Consider the following 12,911-nt stretch of genomic DNA (forward strand, 5'->3'; position numbering starts at 1 on the left):
CGGCAGTTCTGCAAGGGCTTGGGGGGTTTCCAGAGGTAGGAGATGGAGGGGACTGATTTCTCCAGCGCCCCCCAAAACACCCCACCCATGGCACACATCCCGAGAGACGCCCCTACACTCGCTCCCCTCCCCTATGCGCTGTGCCCCGGCCCCGGTCCGGGGCGGATAGGCGGCAGCCCACACGCAGGGCGGGGGCGCAGCTGAAAGGGGTTGTGCTGGAGGGCGGCCCCTGGGGCCAAAGGCGACCGCCCGCGCATGCGCAGTCAGCAGCGGCGCACTGGGTTGGGGGCGGGTAGGTGAGGGAGGCGAGGCCAGGAGAGGAGGGCGGCTGGAGGTCTCCGCCTTGGCGGGTCCAGCCGTGGAGGCTGGAGGCGCATCTGGTGTGTGTCAGTGTGTGAGTGTGTGTGTGTGTGTGTGTGTGTGTGTGTGTGAAGACAGCCCCCCACCCCGCCGAGCCCACCACGCCCGGCACCCCAGCCCCGTGGAGACCTCGGGACCCGGCCAGCGAACTCAACCAGCCCGGCCCGGCCCCGAGTGGGTCGGCGCGGGCGCGGGGCCTGGGGCGGGAGGAGGCGCGGGGAAGCGCAGAGACGCTCGGCTTCTTGAGCGGGGCTGGGGCGCCCTCCGCCGTCTACGGCCACACCACCCTGAACGCGCCCGATCTCGTCCGATCTCGGAAGCTAAGCAGGGTCGGGCCTGGTTAGTACTTGGATGGGAGACCGCCTGGGAATACCGGGTGCCGTAGGCCTTTTTTTTTTTTTTTTTTTTTTGCCTCGTGTTCTGTCCCCATTCGGAGAGCGCGGCGGCAGTGGGGGGTGGGGGGCAACCCCGCCCTCAGCGCCCGCCACGGTGCCTGGCGCCCCAGCCCGCTCCGTGGGGCCTCCTCTTGCCCCAAGCCGCAGCACCGCCGCCACGCCGCAGCAGGCGTGGCATCTGGACTGTCGGGTCTCAGACCGAGGGTCTGGTCGGTGGGAGCCGACACGCTGGAGGAAACCTTGAGAGTCTGAGAGGGGAGGGAGTTGCAGAAGAAGGCCAGGATGTCATTTTGAGGGAGTTGTGACCAGAACTCGTCCCGTTGATTTTGGCGTTCTATGGGCTCCACGTAGGAATCTTTGGTGGTGGCACCGGATGTTGGGGGATGCACAGTCACACCCAGACGTGCTCGACAGGCCCCCTTTTCCTTTTCTTTTCGGAGTCATTTTTAAAAAAAAAAAAAAATGCCTCTTGGCCGGGCGTGCTGGCTCACGCCTGTAATCCTAGCACTCTGGGAGGCCGAGGTGGGCGGACTGCTCGAGGTCAGGAGTTCGAAACCAGCCTGAGCAAGAGGGAGACCCCCCATCTCTACTATAAATAGAAAGAAATTAATTGGCCAACTGATATATAGATATATATATATATACAAAAAAAAAATTAGCCGGGCACGGTGGCGCATGCCTGTAGTCCCAGCTACTTGGGAGGCTGAGGCAGCAGGATTGCTTGAGCCCAGGAGATTGAGGTTGCTGTGAGCTAGGCTGACGCCATGGCACTCACTCTAGCCAGGGCAACAAAGCGAGACTCTGTCTCCAAAAAAAAAAAAAAAAATGCCTCTTACCTCCATTATTGCATTCTTTTCTCTCTCTCTTTTCAAGCAGATTATGGGAGTACAAGTATTAAGGTTCCATGTATTGCCCGTGCCCCCCTCCCCCCTGTTGTCTTAGCAGCCTATGGTGGGGGTACCAATGTTAAGGTCAGGTACATTGTCCTCTCCCCGCCTCCCCCCTCTGGTCAGAGCTTCAAGTGCGCCCATCCCCCAGTCGGTGCGCACCCACCCCATTCCTAAAGGGTGTGTATGCCCATCACCTCCCCCCACCCGATGGAGGTGATTCCTCTACGTCCACTTAGGTGTCCATGGGTTCCTACCAATTTGCCGGTGAGCACGCGCACGTGGTGCTCCTGTGTCCACTCTTGGGATACTTGGCTTACTGGAACGGGTTCCAGCTCCGGCCAGGAGAACACGGGAGGTGCCCGCTCACCGCCGTTTCTCATAGCTGAATAGCACTCCGTGGTGTGCACGCGCCACGTTTTATTAATCCACTCGTGGATCGATGGGCACTCGGGTCGCTTCCACATCTTTGCAATGGTGAATTGTGCCGCCACAGACACCCGAGCGCAGGTGTCTTCTGCGTAGGCTGCGGGCCTGGCTCTTCTGAATGCCGCTAGCTCGCGACCCACGGGTGAACCTGGTCAGGGTACTTTCTCTAAGGAGCAGACTCTGATCCGGGCGGGCTACCGGTGTTTCTGTTTGCTTGTTTCTTTCTTCCATTTCGGGAAAGGCTTCCTTGCTGGGTGTGGAAATCTCCTGTGCCTTTCCTCGCCTCTTCTGTCAGCTTTAAAATCCTCTTTCAGTTGCCACCCTCACAAACGTCTCAGGAACGTCTTTACGGTGCCTTCGTTAGTGAAATGACCCTCAATGAAGCTGGAACCAAATCTCTCATCGCCCATTTTTAGCAAGTCCACACCCCAGGGTGGTTGGGGTCCAATCCAGCCCCGGCCAGGCCCAGGCCCCCTGGACTGGGCCACAGGAGGACACAGAGTAGGGTCCCGGCCCCCACGGTAGCGGTGCCGGCAGTTCTGCAAGGGCTTGGGGGGTTTCCAGAGGTAGGAGATGGAGGGGACTGATTTCTCCAGCGCCCCCCAAAACACCCCACCCATGGCACACATCCCGAGAGACGCCCCTACACTCGCTCCCCTCCCCTATGCGCTGTGCCCCGGCCCCGGTCCGGGGCGGATAGGCGGCAGCCCACACGCAGGGCGGGGGCGCAGCTGAAAGGGGTTGTGCTGGAGGGCGGCCCCTGGGGCCAAAGGCGACCGCCCGCGCATGCGCAGGCAGCAGCGGCGCACTGGGTTGGGGGCGGGTAGGTGAGGGAGGCGAGGCCAGGAGAGGAGGGCGGCTGGAGGTCTCCGCCTTGGCGGGTCCAGCCGTGGAGGCTGGAGGCGCATCTGGTGTGTGTCAGTGTGTGAGTGTGTGTGTGTGTGTGTGTGTGTGTGTGAAGACAGCCCCCCACCCCGCCGAGCCCACCACGCCCGGCACCCCAGCCCCGTGGAGACCTCGGGACCCGGCCAGCGAACTCAACCAGCCCGGCCCGGCCCCGAGTGGGTCGGCGCGGGCGCGGGGCCTGGGGCGGGAGGAGGCGCGGGGAAGCGCAGAGACGCTCGGCTTCTTGAGCGGGGCTGGGGCGCCCTCCGCCGTCTACGGCCACACCACCCTGAACGCGCCCGATCTCGTCCGATCTCGGAAGCTAAGCAGGGTCGGGCCTGGTTAGTACTTGGATGGGAGACCGCCTGGGAATACCGGGTGCCGTAGGCCTTTTTTTTTTTTTTTTTTTTTTTGCCTCGTGTTCTGTCCCCATTCGGAGAGCGCGGCGGCAGTGGGGGGTGGGGGGCAACCCCGCCCTCAGCGCCCGCCACGGTGCCTGGCGCCCCAGCCCGCTCCGTGGGGCCTCCTCTTGCCCCAAGCCGCAGCACCGCCGCCACGCGGCAGCAGGCGTGGCATCTGGACTGTCGGGTCTCAGACCGAGGGTCTGGTCGGTGGGAGCCGACACGCTGGAGGAAACCTTGAGAGTCTGAGAGGGGAGGGAGTTGCAGAAGAAGGCCAGGATGTCATTTTGAGGGAGTTGTGACCAGAACTCGTCCCGTTGATTTTGGCGTTCTATGGGCTCCACGTAGGAATCTTTGGTGGTGGCACCGGATGTTGGGGGATGCACAGTCACACCCAGACGTGCTCGACAGGCCCCCTTTTCCTTTTGTTTTCGGAGTCATTTTTAAAAAAAAAAAAAAATGCCTCTTGGCCGGGCGTGCTGGCTCACGCCTGTAATCCTAGCACTCTGGGAGGCCGAGGTGGGCGGACTGCTCGAGGTCAGGAGTTCGAAACCAGCCTGAGCAAGAGGGAGACCCCCCATCTCTACTATAAATAGAAAGAAATTAATTGGCCAACTGATATATAGATATATATATATATACAAAAAAAAAAATTAGCCGGGCACGGTGGCGCATGCCTGTAGTCCCAGCTACTTGGGAGGCTGAGGCAGCAGGATTGCTTGAGCCCAGGAGATTGAGGTTGCTGTGAGCTAGGCTGACGCCATGGCACTCACTCTAGCCAGGGCAACAAAGCGAGACTCTGTCTCCAAAAAAAAAAAAAAAAATGCCTCTTACCTCCATTATTGCATTCTTTTCTCTCTCTCTTTTCAAGCAGATTATGGGAGTACAAGTATTAAGGTTCCATGTATTGCCCGTGCCCCCCTCCCCCCTGTTGTCTTAGCAGCCTATGGTGGGGGTACCAATGTTAAGGTCAGGTACATTGTCCTCTCCCCGCCTCCCCCCTCTGGTCAGAGCTTCAAGTGCGCCCATCCCCCAGTCGGTGCGCACCCACCCCATTCCTAAAGGGTGTGTATGCCCATCACCTCCCCCCACCCGATGGAGGTGATTCCTCTACGTCCACTTAGGTGTCCATGGGTTCCTACCAATTTGCCGGTGAGCACGCGCACGTGGTGCTCCTGTGTCCACTCTTGGGATACTTGGCTTACTGGAACGGGTTCCAGCTCCGGCCAGGAGAACACGGGAGGTGCCCGCTCACCGCCGTTTCTCATAGCTGAATAGCACTCCGTGGTGTGCACGCGCCACGTTTTATTAATCCACTCGTGGATCGATGGGCACTCGGGTCGCTTCCACATCTTTGCAATGGTGAATTGTGCCGCCACAGACACCCGAGCGCAGGTGTCTTCTGCGTAGGCTGCGGGCCTGGCTCTTCTGAATGCCGCTAGCTCGCGACCCACGGGTGAACCTGGTCAGGGTACTTTCTCTAAGGAGCAGACTCTGATCCGGGCGGGCTACCGGTGTTTCTGTTTGCTTGTTTCTTTCTTCCATTTCGGGAAAGGCTTCCTTGCTGGGTGTGGAAATCTCCTGTGCCTTTCCTCGCCTCTTCTGTCAGCTTTAAAATCCTCTTTCAGTTGCCACCCTCACAAACGTCTCAGGAACGTCTTTACGGTGCCTTCGTTAGTGAAATGACCCTCAATGAAGCTGGAACCAAATCTCTAATCGCCCATTTTTAGCAAGTCCACACCCCAGGGTGGTTGGGGTCCAATCCAGCCCCGGCCAGGCCCAGGCCCCCTGGACTGGGCCACAGGAGGACACAGAGTAGGGTCCCGGCCCCCACGGTAGCGGTGCCGGCAGTTCTGCAAGGGCTTGGGGGGTTTCCAGAGGTAGGAGATGGAGGGGACTGATTTCTCCAGCGCCCCCCAAAACACCCCACCCATGGCACACATCCCGAGAGACGCCCCTACACTCGCTCCCCTCCCCTATGCGCTGTGCCCCGGCCCCGGTCCGGGGCGGATAGGCGGCAGCCCACACGCAGGGCGGGGGCGCAGCTGAAAGGGGTTGTGCTGGAGGGCGGCCCCTGGGGCCAAAGGCGACCGCCCGCGCATGCGCAGGCAGCAGCGGCGCACTGGGTTGGGGGCGGGTAGGTGAGGGAGGCGAGGCCAGGAGAGGAGGGCGGCTGGAGGTCTCCGCCTTGGCGGGTCCAGCCGTGGAGGCTGGAGGCGCATCTGGTGTGTGTCAGTGTGTGAGTGTGTGTGTGTGTGTGTGTGTGTGTGTGTGTGAAGACAGCCCCCCACCCCGCCGAGCCCACCACGCCCGGCACCCCAGCCCCGTGGAGACCTCGGGACCCGGCCAGCGAACTCAACCAGCCCGGCCCGGCCCCGAGTGGGTCGGCGCGGGCGCGGGGCCTGGGGCGGGAGGAGGCGCGGGGAAGCGCAGAGACGCTCGGCTTCTTGAGCGGGGCTGGGGCGCCCTCCGCCGTCTACGGCCACACCACCCTGAACGCGCCCGATCTCGTCCGATCTCGGAAGCTAAGCAGGGTCGGGCCTGGTTAGTACTTGGATGGGAGACCGCCTGGGAATACCGGGTGCCGTAGGCCTTTTTTTTTTTTTTTTTTTTTTTGCCTCGTGTTCTGTCCCCATTCGGAGAGCGCGGCGGCAGTGGGGGGTGGGGGGCAACCCCGCCCTCAGCGCCCGCCACGGTGCCTGGCGCCCCAGCCCGCTCCGTGGGGCCTCCTCTTGCCCCAAGCCGCAGCACCGCCGCCACGCGGCAGCAGGCGTGGCATCTGGACTGTCGGGTCTCAGACCGAGGGTCTGGTCGGTGGGAGCCGACACGCTGGAGGAAACCTTGAGAGTCTGAGAGGGGAGGGAGTTGCAGAAGAAGGCCAGGATGTCATTTTGAGGGAGTTGTGACCAGAACTCGTCCCGTTGATTTTGGCGTTCTATGGGCTCCACGTAGGAATCTTTGGTGGTGGCACCGGATGTTGGGGGATGCACAGTCACACCCAGACGTGCTCGACAGGCCCCCTTTTCCTTTTCTTTTCGGAGTCATTTTAAAAAAAAAAAAAAATGCCTCTTGGCCGGGCGTGCTGGCTCACGCCTGTAATCCTAGCACTCTGGGAGGCCGAGGTGGGCGGACTGCTCGAGGTCAGGAGTTCGAAACCAGCCTGAGCAAGAGGGAGACCCCCATCTCTACTATAAATAGAAAGAAATTAATTGGCCAACTGATATATAGATATATATATATACAAAAAAAAAAAAATTAGCCGGGCACGGTGGCGCATGCCTGTAGTCCCAGCTACTTGGGAGGCTGAGGCAGCAGGATTGCTTGAGCCCAGGAGATTGAGGTTGCTGTGAGCTAGGCTGACGCCATGGCACTCACTCTAGCCAGGGCAACAAAGCGAGACTCTGTCTCCAAAAAAAAAAAAAAAATGCCTCTTACCTCCATTATTGCATTCTTTTCTCTCTCTCTTTTCAAGCAGATTATGGGAGTACAAGTATTAAGGTTCCATGTATTGCCCGTGCCCCCCTTCCCCCTGTTGTCTTAGCAGCCTATGGTGGGGGTACCAATGTTAAGGTCAGGTACATTGTCCTCTCCCCGCCTCCCCCCTCTGGTCAGAGCTTCAAGTGCGCCCATCCCCCAGTCGGTGCGCACCCACCCCATTCCTAAAGGGTGTGTATGCCCATCACCTCCCCCCACCCGATGGAGGTGATTCCTCTACGTCCACTTAGGTGTCCATGGGTTCCTACCAATTTGCCGGTGAGCACGCGCACGTGGTGCTCCTGTGTCCACTCTTGGGATACTTGGCTTACTGGAACGGGTTCCAGCTCCGGCCAGGAGAACACGGGAGGTGCCCGCTCACCGCCGTTTCTCATAGCTGAATAGCACTCCGTGGTGTGCACGCGCCACGTTTTATTAATCCACTCGTGGATCGATGGGCACTCGGGTCGCTTCCACATCTTTGCAATGGTGAATTGTGCCGCCACAGACACCCGAGCGCAGGTGTCTTCTGCGTAGGCTGCGGGCCTGGCTCTTCTGAATGCCGCTAGCTCGCGACCCACGGGTGAACCTGGTCAGGGTACTTTCTCTAAGGAGCAGACTCTGATCCGGGCGGGCTACCGGTGTTTCTGTTTGCTTGTTTCTTTCTTCCATTTCGGGAAAGGCTTCCTTGCTGGGTGTGGAAATCTCCTGTGCCTTTCCTCGCCTCTTCTGTCAGCTTTAAAATCCTCTTTCAGTTGCCACCCTCACAAACGTCTCAGGAACGTCTTTACGGTGCCTTCGTTAGTGAAATGACCCTCAATGAAGCTGGAACCAAATCTCTCATCGCCCATTTTTAGCAAGTCCACACCCCAGGGTGGTTGGGGTCCAATCCAGCCCCGGCCAGGCCCAGGCCCCCTGGACTGGGCCACAGGAGGACACAGAGTAGGGTCCCGGCCCCCACGGTAGCGGTGCCGGCAGTTCTGCAAGGGCTTGGGGGGTTTCCAGAGGTAGGAGATGGAGGGGACTGATTTCTCCAGCGCCCCCCAAAACACCCCACCCATGGCACACATCCCGAGAGACGCCCCTACACTCGCTCCCCTCCCCTATGCGCTGTGCCCCGGCCCCGGTCCGGGGCGGATAGGCGGCAGCCCACACGCAGGGCGGGGGCGCAGCTGAAAGGGGTTGTGCTGGAGGGCGGCCCCTGGGGCCAAAGGCGACCGCCCGCGCATGCGCAGTCAGCAGCGGCGCACTGGGTTGGGGGCGGGTAGGTGAGGGAGGCGAGGCGAGGAGAGGAGGGCGGCTGGAGGTCTCCGCCTTGGCGGGTCCAGCCGTGGAGGCTGGAGGCGCATCTGGTGTGTGTCAGTGTGTGAGTGTGTGTGTGTGTGTGTGTGTGTGAAGACAGCCCCCCACCCCGCCGAGCCCACCACGCCCGGCACCCCAGCCCCGTGGAGACCTCGGGACCCGGCCAGCGAACTCAACCAGCCCGGCCCGGCCCCGAGTGGGTCGGCGCGGGCGCGGGGCCTGGGGCGGGAGGAGGCGCTGGGAAGCGCAGAGACGCTCGGCTTCTTGAGCGGGGCTGGGGCGCCCTCCGCCGTCTACGGCCACACCACCCTGAACGCGCCCGATCTCGTCCGATCTCGGAAGCTAAGCAGGGTCGGGCCTGGTTAGTACTTGGATGGGAGACCGCCTGGGAATACCGGGTGCCGTAGGCCTTTTTTTTTTTTTTTTTTTTTTTGCCTCGTGTTCTGTCCCCATTCGGAGAGCGCGGCGGCAGTGGGGGGTGGGGGGCAACCCCGCCCTCAGCGCCCGCCACGGTGCCTGGCGCCCCAGCCCGCTCCGTGGGGCCTCCTCTTGCCCCAAGCCGCAGCACCGCCGCCACGCGGCAGCAGGCGTGGCATCTGGACTGTCGGGTCTCAGACCGAGGGTCTGGTCGGTGGGAGCCGACACGCTGGAGGAAACCTTGAGAGTCTGAGAGGGGAGGGAGTTGCAGAAGAAGGCCAGGATGTCATTTTGAGGGAGTTGTGACCAGAACTCGTCCCGTTGATTTTGGCGTTCTATGGGCTCCACGTAGGAATCTTTGGTGGTGGCACCGGATGTTGGGGGATGCACAGTCACACCCAGACGTGCTCGACAGGCCCCCTTTTCCTTTTCTTTTCGGAGTCATTTAAAAAAAAAAAAAATGCCTCTTGGCCGGGCGTGCTGGCTCACGCCTGTAATCCTAGCACTCTGGGAGGCCGAGGTGGGCGGACTGCTCGAGGTCAGGAGTTCGAAACCAGCCTGAGCAAGAGGGAGACCCCCATCTCTACTATAAATAGAAAGAAATTAATTGGCCAACTGATATATAGATATATATATATACAAAAAAAAAAAATTAGCCGGGCACGGTGGCGCATGCCTGTAGTCCCAGCTACTTGGGAGGCTGAGGCAGCAGGATTGCTTGAGCCCAGGAGATTGAGGTTGCTGTGAGCTAGGCTGACGCCATGGCACTCACTCTAGCCAGGGCAACAAAGCGAGACTCTGTCTCCAAAAAAAAAAAAAAAAAATGCCTCTTACCTCCATTATTGCATTCTTTTCTCTCTCTCTTTTCAAGCAGATTATGGGAGTACAAGTATTAAGGTTCCATGTATTGCCCGTGCCCCCCTCCCCCCTGTTGTCTTAGCAGCCTATGGTGGGGGTACCAATGTTAAGGTCAGGTACATTGTCCTCTCCCCGCCTCCCCCCTCTGGTCAGAGCTTCAAGTGCGCCCATCCCCCAGTCGGTGCGCACCCACCCCATTCCTAAAGGGTGTGTATGCCCATCACCTCCCCCCACCCGATGGAGGTGATTCCTCTACGTCCACTTAGGTGTCCATGGGTTCCTACCAATTTGCCGGTGAGCACGCGCACGTGGTGCTCCTGTGTCCACTCTTGGGATACTTGGCTTACTGGAACGGGTTCCAGCTCCGGCCAGGAGAACACGGGAGGTGCCCGCTCACCGCCGTTTCTCATAGCTGAATAGCACTCCGTGGTGTGCACGCGCCACGTTTTATTAATCCACTCGTGGATCGATGGGCACTCGGGTCGCTTCCACATCTTTGCAATGGTGAATTGTGCCGCCACAGACACCCGAGCGCAGGTGTCTTCTGCGTAGGCTGCGGGCCTGGCTCTTCTGAATGCCGCTAGCTCGCGACCCACGGGTGAACCTGGTCAGGGTACTTTCTCTAAGGAGCAGACTCTGATCCGGGCGGGCTACCGGTGTTTCTGTTTGCTTGTTTCTTTCTTCCATTTCGGGAAAGGCTTCCTTGCTGGGTGTGGAAATCTCCTGTGCCTTTCCTCGCCTCTTCTGTCAGCTTTAAAATCCTCTTTCAGTTGCCACCCTCACAAACGTCTCAGGAACGTCTTTACGGTGCCTTCGTTAGTGAAATGACCCTCAATGAAGCTGGAACCAAATCTCTCATCGCCCATTTTTAGCAAGTCCACACCCCAGGGTGGTTGGGGTCCAATCCAGCCCCGGCCAGGCCCAGGCCCCCTGGACTGGGCCACAGGAGGACACAGAGTAGGGTCCCGGCCCCCACGGTAGCGGTGCCGGCAGTTCTGCAAGGGCTTGGGGGGTTTCCAGAGGTAGGAGATGGAGGGGACTGATTTCTCCAGCGCCCCCCAAAACACCCCACCCATGGCACACATCCCGAGAGACGCCCCTACACTCGCTCCCCTCCCCTATGCGCTGTGCCCCGGCCCCGGTCCGGGGCGGATAGGCGGCAGCCCACACGCAGGGCGGGGGCGCAGCTGAAAGGGGTTGTGCTGGAGGGCGGCCCCTGGGGCCAAAGGCGACCGCCCGCGCATGCGCAGTCAGCAGCGGCGCACTGGGTTGGGGGCGGGTAGGTGAGGGAGGCGAGGCCAGGAGAGGAGGGCGGCTGGAGGTCTCCGCCTTGGCGGGTCCAGCCGTGGAGGCTGGAGGCGCATCTGGTGTGTGTCAGTGTGTGAGTGTGTGTGTGTGTGTGTGTGTGTGTGTGAAGACAGCCCCCCACCCCGCCGAGCCCACCACGCCCGGCACCCCAGCCCCGTGGAGACCTCGGGACCCGGCCAGCGAACTCAACCAGCCCGGCCCGGCCCCGAGTGGGTCGGCGCGGGCGCGGGGCCTGGGGCGGGAGGAGGCGCGGGGAAGCGCAGAGACGCTCGGCTTCTTGAGCGGGGCTGGGGCGCCCTCCGCCGTCTACGGCCACACCACCCTGAACGCGCCCGATCTCGTCCGATCTCGGAAGCTAAGCAGGGTCGGGCCTGGTTAGTACTTGGATGGGAGACCGCCTGGGAATACCGGGTGCCGTAGGCCTTTTTTTTTTTTTTTTTTTTTTTGCCTCGTGTTCTGTCCCCATTCGGAGAGCGCGGCGGCAGTGGGGGGTGGGGGGCAACCCCGCCCTCAGCGCCCGCCACGGTGCCTGGCGCCCCAGCCCGCTCCGTGGGGCCTCCTCTTGCCCCAAGCCGCAGCACCGCCGCCACGCGGCAGCAGGCGTGGCATCTGGACTGTCGGGTCTCAGACCGAGGGTCTGGTCGGTGGGAGCCGACACGCTGGAGGAAACCTTGAGAGTCTGAGAGGGGAGGGAGTTGCAGAAGAAGGCCAGGATGTCATTTTGAGGGAGTTGTGACCAGAACTCGTCCCGTTGATTTTGGCGTTCTATGGGCTCCACGTAGGAATCTTTGGTGGTGGCACCGGATGTTGGGGGATGCACAGTCACACCCAGACGTGCTCGACAGGCCCCCTTTTCCTTTTCTTTTCGGAGTCATTTTAAAAAAAAAAAAAAAATGCCTCTTGGCCGGGCGTGCTGGCTCACGCCTGTAATCCTAGCACTCTGGGAGGCCGAGGTGGGCGGACTGCTCGAGGTCAGGAGTTCGAAACCAGCCTGAGCAAGAGGGAGACCCCCATCTCTACTATAAATAGAAAGAAATTAATTGGCCAACTGATATATAGATATATATATATACAAAAAAAAAAAAATTAGCCGGGCACGGTGGCGCATGCCTGTAGTCCCAGCTACTTGGGAGGCTGAGGCAGCAGGATTGCTTGAGCCCAGGAGATTGAGGTTGCTGTGAGCTAGGCTGACGCCATGGCACTCACTCTAGCCAGGGCAACAAAGCGAGACTCTGTCTCCAAAAAAAAAAAAAAAATGCCTCTTACCTCCATTATTGCATTCTTTTCTCTCTCTCTTTTCAAGCAGATTATGGGAGTACAAGTATTAAGGTTCCATGTATTGCCCGTGCCCCCCTCCCCCCTGTTGTCTTAGCAGCCTATGGTGGGGGTACCAATGTTAAGGTCAGGTACATTGTCCTCTCCCCGCCTCCCCCCTCTGGTCAGAGCTTCAAGTGCGCCCATCCCCCAGTCGGTGCGCACCCACCCCATTCCTAAAGGGTGTGTATGCCCATCACCTCCCCCCACCCGATGGAGGTGATTCCTCTACGTCCACTTAGGTGTCCATGGGTTCCTACCAATTTGCCGGTGAGCACGCGCACGTGGTGCTCCTGTGTCCACTCTTGGGATACTTGGCTTACTGGAACGGGTTCCAGCTCCGGCCAGGAGAACACGGGAGGTGCCCGCTCACCGCCGTTTCTCATAGCTGAATAGCACTCCGTGGTGTGCACGCGCCACGTTTTATTAATCCACTCGTGGATCGATGGGCACTCGGGTCGCTTCCACATCTTTGCAATGGTGAATTGTGCCGCCACAGACACCCGAGCGCAGGTGTCTTCTGCGTAGGCTGCGGGCCTGGCTCTTCTGAATGCCGCTAGCTCGCGACCCACGGGTGAACCTGGTCAGGGTACTTTCTCTAAGGAGCAGACTCTGATCCGGGCGGGCTACCGGTGTTTCTGTTTGCTTGTTTCTTTCTTCCATTTCGGGAAAGGCTTCCTTGCTGGGTGTGGAAATCTCCTGTGCCTTTCCTCGCCTCTTCTGTCAGCTTTAAAATCCTCTTTCAGTTGCCACCCTCACAAACGTCTCAGGAACGTCTTTACGGTGCCTTCGTTAGTGAAATGACCCTCAATGAAGCTGGAACCAAATCTCTCATCGCCCATTTTTAGCAAGTCCACACCCCAGGGTGGTTGGGGTCCAAT

At 60.0% G+C, this 12,911-nt stretch overlaps 5 non-coding genes across 5 annotated transcripts; all 5 read left to right on the plus strand.

Annotated features, from left to right (window-relative positions):
- Window positions 1–629: 629 nt before the first annotated feature.
- Window positions 630–748, plus strand: LOC142865287 (5S ribosomal RNA). Its single transcript, XR_012915590.1, has one exon. It is a non-coding gene; the product is annotated as a 5S ribosomal RNA (ribosomal RNA).
- Window positions 749–3,227: 2,479 nt separating this feature from the next.
- On the plus strand, window positions 3,228–3,346 carry LOC142865298 (5S ribosomal RNA). Its single transcript, XR_012915601.1, has one exon. It is a non-coding gene; the product is annotated as a 5S ribosomal RNA (ribosomal RNA).
- A 2,485-nt stretch (window positions 3,347–5,831) lies between these two features.
- LOC142865309 (5S ribosomal RNA) lies at window positions 5,832–5,950 on the plus strand. Its single transcript, XR_012915612.1, has one exon. It is a non-coding gene; the product is annotated as a 5S ribosomal RNA (ribosomal RNA).
- A 2,474-nt stretch (window positions 5,951–8,424) lies between these two features.
- On the plus strand, window positions 8,425–8,543 carry LOC142865320 (5S ribosomal RNA). Its single transcript, XR_012915623.1, has one exon. It is a non-coding gene; the product is annotated as a 5S ribosomal RNA (ribosomal RNA).
- A 2,477-nt stretch (window positions 8,544–11,020) lies between these two features.
- LOC142865331 (5S ribosomal RNA) lies at window positions 11,021–11,139 on the plus strand. The gene has a single exon (XR_012915634.1). It is a non-coding gene; the product is annotated as a 5S ribosomal RNA (ribosomal RNA).
- Window positions 11,140–12,911: the final 1,772 nt, after the last annotated feature.

Source organism: Microcebus murinus, chromosome 28, assembly GCF_040939455.1.
Source record: "Microcebus murinus isolate Inina chromosome 28, M.murinus_Inina_mat1.0, whole genome shotgun sequence".
Lineage (NCBI taxonomy): Eukaryota > Metazoa > Chordata > Mammalia > Primates > Cheirogaleidae > Microcebus > Microcebus murinus.